The following is a 6000-nucleotide window of genomic DNA, read 5'->3' as shown; positions in this document are numbered from 1 at the left end:
ATTCAACTTCTAGCCTGGGAACTTCCAGCCCGTGATGGAACAGACTGCCTTGGAAAGCATCAGTCAGGGCCAGCAACTCATTGGTACAAGTCCTAATTAGGTTGGAGCAGTACAAAAGCATTGGATGATGGGAGACAGAGGTTGAGTCCTGGCCTCTGGGGTCAGACACACGGGGAGTGAGTCCTGGCTCTGGTACGTCTGGCTGTGTGAGGCTTGAAGGCAGTTTGCCTCCATGTCCTCCTCTGTCAAATGGGGGTCATAACCCACTTTGGGTTCCCTTCAGAAAGAGCCTGGGGAATTCCCCTCGTGGCGCAGTGCTTAACGAATCTGACTAGGAACCATGAGATTGCGGGTTCGGTCCCTGCCCTTGCTCAGTGGGTTAAAGGATCCAGCGTTGCCGTGAGCTGTAGTGTAGGTTGCAGACGCGGCTCAGATCCTGTGTTGCTGTGGCTCTGGTGTAGGCCAGTGGCTACAGCTCCGATTCGACCCCTAGACTGGAAACCTCCATATGCCGCCAGAGCGGCCCAAGAAATAGCAAAAAGACAAAAAAAAAAAAAAAAAGCTTGGCAGAAAGAGCCTGGGATTAGGGTGTGAGCACAGGGCATTCCTTTGGGAGGGAAGCCACGTGAGAGGGGGGCAGAGAAGTTGGGAATGCCTACCACAAGGGCTCACTCCTCTTAGGGAGTCTGCAGGAACAGTGCATTTGGTGTTTCTCTGAAGGATGAAAGACATGACCCTCTCCATCACCCCCAACCCCAGCCTTCTGGGAACACTGCCTGCTCTTCAAGGCTGCACCTGCCTTCCTCCTTCCCCCATCAGATGCCCCAAGAGGTGGGAAACTGTCCACTCAGCTGCAGCTGCAGCCAGAGGTAGACATATATTTCCTTGATTATAGGGCAGAATGGGAGCTCCATGACGGAGGGGCCTGTCAAGACTATAGCCCTTCAACAAGTGCATTTGAATGAACACATAAAGATGAAATAAAATAATATTCTAAAATGTTCAACACATTCCCCCCAAATAAAGGGCTGCCTCCAATTGCTATTATTGTTATTATTAATCTCCTTTTCTTAATAGGCAGTGATATTTTCCTAGAGGAGCTAGAATCCTTTGGGGTGATGCTGTGACATCTGAGCTTGGGTGTTTGCTTGGAGAAGATGGAAGTAGTTCTGGCCTTGACTTACAGAATGAAAGCTCTAGTTGAGTTAGGTCCACCTGTCAGACATCTGGGCACCCTGGAGTTTCTCATCCAGCTTTTAGGGGAACCTCTGCCTTTAATACTCTCAGTCATGTGGCCTAATAGTTTTCTGCATTAAACTGACAGTTTTAAAGCAGAAACAATAGGATTGTGTCAGAGAGAATTATCTGGTGCCCCGGATGTCCTAAATAGTGGTTTAACTGGATGGATGACTTGGGGGGGAAAAATGCAAAAAGTTGTGCAGACACCCTCATGCCATTGAGCTCAAACCTTCTTCAAGGTGAAAGAAAGAAAGAAAGAAAGAGAGAGAGAGAGAGAGAGAGAGAGAAGGAAGGAAGGAAGGAAGGAAGGAAGGAAGGAAGGAAGGAAAGAAAGAAAGAAAGAAAGAAAGAAAGACAGAAAGAAAGAAAGAAAGAAAGAAAAAGAAAGAAAGAGAGAAGGAAAAAGGAAGAAAGGAAGAGAGAAAGAGGGAGGGAGGGAGGGAGGAAGAAAGAGAAAGAAAGGAAGGAGTGGCTGAAATGTTTCTCTCCTGTAACTCCATCCTTGAACTGTCTGGACCAGCCTCAGCTACGTCAGCCATCACAGGCTTCCTACATAAAGGCAAAGCCCCACAGCAGAAGGAAGTCGAGAGACAGGCAACAAGCAGGTGGAATTTCTTATTTTACTGCCCCCAGTCTGCAGAGCTGCTTTTGAAATCTTCAGTCTTGACCTGGATCTGTTCCCTAAAGGAAATCTCTTCTCCACCCTGAACAGAGCTGGCCTCAGGGAAGAAGGCGGGCGATGCAGCCTGGACCTCTAGCTGCCCAGGATGCCATGGAGAGAGAACACAAAAAGGAGGGTTTAGAAGGAACTTAGAGAGACTGCGCACAGGCACCTTGGCACGGCTCCCTGCAGCTTTAGAATCCCCAGATGACAGACCTTTCTTCAGTGGCTTGGGTGTGAGCTGTCCTGGCAGCTACACCACAGTTTCTTCCATCACCCAGTGAGAGTTTTCACGCTGCACGTGTCCACACCTTACTGAGTGGCCACCCTGAAGCCCAAAGGTTCTCATTTTCAGGCATTAGATGTTCTCCTGACCTGGAGTGATGGGTGCCTGAGCCAGTGAGTTGTCTTTTTCTCCCCGCCCTGTGGCATGAGCTGCCCAGTCTCCTACTATCCCAAACAAATGCTCCTGGATCACACTGGCAAAGAGCAGCAGAAGGAAAAGGTTTTTAAAAAAAATATATTGGCTTGAGCTGCCCTGTCGATACTAATGCATTCAGGAAGCTGAAGGTGGCTCCCAGGACAGCAATGTCAGGTCTGGCATTCAAATATTTAGTGGCCGAGTAATTACTGTAATAATTAATTTCCGTTGCTTAATCCAGCAATCAGGCATGTCGCTTTACACATGGGAAAATGTTGGTCCCTGTAGACGAGTGTGTGTGTGTGTGTGTGTGTGTGTGTGTGTGTGTGTGTGTGTTTGTAATACAGAACAGCAATTGCTATTCCATTGGGGAGATCCATTTGTGGAATAGATAAGATGCTCTTAGTTTTGGTTTTATAGTCATAGGTTTGGGAGAAAAGCGGGAAAGTGAGTAAAGAAAAACAAAATCTAAACATCCTAAATTTCAAATACCATCCTAGTGAGAACTTCTTCTGCAAAGCACGGTTTGATCACATTACAATCTGCAGCTTTGGAAGTGACAACATGAAAGCAGGTAAACGTTCCAAACTCCTGCCCTGGGTGTTCCTATGCCAGGTTGCACAGCAGAAATATCCTGTAGGACAGACGTCACCTTAACTTTTCTGGGAGCCACATTTTTAAAAAAAGACCATGAGATAATGAAATTATTTTTAGTCATAAATTTCACTTGATGCACTAGTTCGAAATACTATCATTTTAAAATATAATTTTTCCCTGATCATTCCAGATTTTTAAAAATCATTTTATTTTATTTTTGGGCCACCCGACAGCATATAGAGTTCCCGGTCCAGGGATCTGACCTGAGCTGCAATTGTGACCTGCATCACAGATCCTTAACCCACTGTGCCAGGCCAGGGATTGAACCTGTGTCCCAGGGCTCCAGGGACACTGCTAATCCCACTGCGCCATGGTGGGAACTCCTCCAGATTTTAATTATTGGTCAGCCTATGACTGCACCCACCAGCTAGGCAGTCCTCTTCTGCCTCTAAGATAATAAGGCTTCTGAAACATTAATTTTTTTCCATACAGTCTTTGGAATAGGATGTCATTTTTTTTATATTTGCAGCATACCTCAGTTCGGTTAAAAATTGCTGCAGTCTCACTAGTCACATTTCAAATGCCTAATAGCTGCATGTGACTAGAAGCCTCTCTTGGCCAGCACGGAGATACAGGATGCGGGACAGAGGCACCTCTATGAAGCCATCAGGTCTACAGAAAAGTGTAATGGACACTGTTGATCTGTGTCTCAAGGATGATCGGATTCAATATAACCCGTTATTGGGCACCTTGGTAGACTGAGGTTGGGAACAGCACTTTCTCATCTCTAATCCTCCCCTTTACCTTCATTTTGTGTCCATTTTCATCCCACCAGGGTGCAGTACAGTGAGCACCCAGTGATGCTGAGCGAACGCCTTGCCCCATGCGATGGGGGCAGCTAGAGAACAAGAACTGAGATGGACTTGGACTCTGAACTCAAGGGATCTGTCCTCAGGAGGAAGAGGTTTTTTTTTTTTTATGTTGTTGTTGTTTGCTTTTTGCATATATAAGTTCCCAGGCTAGGGGTCAAATCAGAGCTGCATCTGCCAGTCTACACCACAGTCACTGCCACTACAACACTGAATCCCTGACACGAGGAGTGAGGCCAGGGATCGAAACTGCATCCTCATGGATACTAGTTGGATTCGTTTCCACTGTGCCACAATGGGAACTCCCAGGAGGAAGAGGTTTTATCAAAACAAAGTGGTAGGAGGGGACCCCCATCAGACAGTATAGAGTTTGATGTCAGGTCAGATAGGATTCGATGCTGAAGTGAAAGGTGGATGGGAGTAGAGAGGGTGGCTGTATTCACCAGGGATCATTTCTAGGGACGAGCAGGGTCCTTTAAGGCTGACTAGGGTTTTAGCGGGCGGAAGAGAGGCATTTGGGGGAGGGGAGATGCACTAGGGGCCCCCGTGAGCACCCTCTCCCTCCACGTTCGTCAAGCCTGACTCACGCAGGCACCTGCCTTGCTCCACTGGAGGTCAGTCAGACGTTGGCGCTGTGGTGCTTCTAAGGCAATCAGATTTGCCTACTTCTCTGGAAGCCGCTGTTTCCCTTTTGGCCCTCTATTTCAGACGTTCCTTTCCTCACCGTCTACGCAGCCGTTACTGCAGTGGAGTAGGATTTCTAGTTCCCCGTCTTCTGGGAGGACTGCCCTTCCCCGCCCCGTGCGGTTGGGTGGGGCCACGTGACCACCTCTGGCCAATGAGCTGTGAGTAGACGTGAAGGGGCTCACTCCCAGGCCAAAGTTAAAAATTGCTGCAGTCTCACTAGCCACATTTCAAATGCCTGATAACTGCGGGTGACCAGAAGCCTCTCTTGGCCAGCATAGAGATACAGGATGCTGGAGATACAGGATGCTGGAGATACAGGATGCTGTCCCATCAGGGCTACAGAGGTGTGTGAGAGACACTGTTGATTTGTGTGTCAAGGATGATCTGATTCAATTTAAACTGTTATTGGGCACTTGATACACTAGGGTTGGGATCATACTTTTCTCATCTTTAAACCTCCCCTTTACATTCGTTTTGCATCCATTTTCATCTTAAGCATTTAACTGCCAGTTTGGGGCCCTCTAGAACATTCTTTGAAGAACTGGCCTGAGATGGTGGCTGCTCCACCAGTAACTACGATGATTCAAACCTTTCTCCTGACTCCTTTTTAAAATTTGTATTTATTTATTTATTTATTTTCTCTTTTGTCTTTTTAGGGCCACACCCGCAGCATATGGAGGTTCCCAGGCTAGGAGTCGAATTGGAGCTGCAGCTGCTGGCCTACACCACAGCCAGAGCAATGCGGGATCTGAGCTGCTTCTGCGATTTACACCACAGCTCAGGGCAACACTGGATTGTTAAATCACTGAGCGAGGCCAGGGATGGACCCCACATCCTCATGGGTGCTACCAGGTTCGCTAACCAGGGAGCCACAACGGTAACTCCCTTTCCACTGACTCCTCATGGGCCTGCCATTTGAGACAGACACACTGCTGGGGTTTTAAATTCCATTCCATCCGTGTTGTGACCACAGTTGGACCTAAGCCTCTCCTGAAGGATGCAGCCCCTCTGCTGACAGAGGAGACGATCTTCTTGGGGGGCGGGTGGATTTGGAAGAGGGGCCAGGAGCGTAAAGTCTCTAAACACACATTCAAGGAGTTCCCGTTGTGGCTCAATGGTTAATGAATCCGACTAGGAACCATGAGGTTGCGGGTTCGATCCCTGGCCTTGCTCAGTGGGTTAAGGATCTGGCGTTGCCGTGAGCTGTGGTGTAGGTTGCAGACGCAGCTCGGATCCTGCGTTGCTGTGGCTCTGGCGTAGGCTGGCAGCTACAGTGCCTAGTAGACCCCTAGCCTGGCAACCTCCATATGTCTCAGGAGTTGCCCTAGAAAAGGCAAAAAGACCAAAAAAATACACATTCAAGAAACTTGGAATGCAGGGTCCCCTCTGCTGAGGGCCATGGTCCCCTAAGATGTGAGGGGCCCCCTTGTAGGAAACTGAGGTTCAGGGTCAAGACAAACTGACCTCCAGTGCCTACCCCATTGTCCAGCCCACCCCAAGGAAGACAGGCATAGTCAGCACTCAGG

This window comes from Sus scrofa, chromosome 7 (genome assembly GCF_054392235.1).
Source record: "Sus scrofa isolate SSC_HxYL_T2T_F1_AM1 chromosome 7, Sscrofa_HxYL_maternal_Yorkshire_Landrace_v2.0, whole genome shotgun sequence".
Lineage (NCBI taxonomy): Eukaryota > Metazoa > Chordata > Mammalia > Artiodactyla > Suidae > Sus > Sus scrofa.
This window is presented reverse-complemented; position numbering follows the sequence as displayed.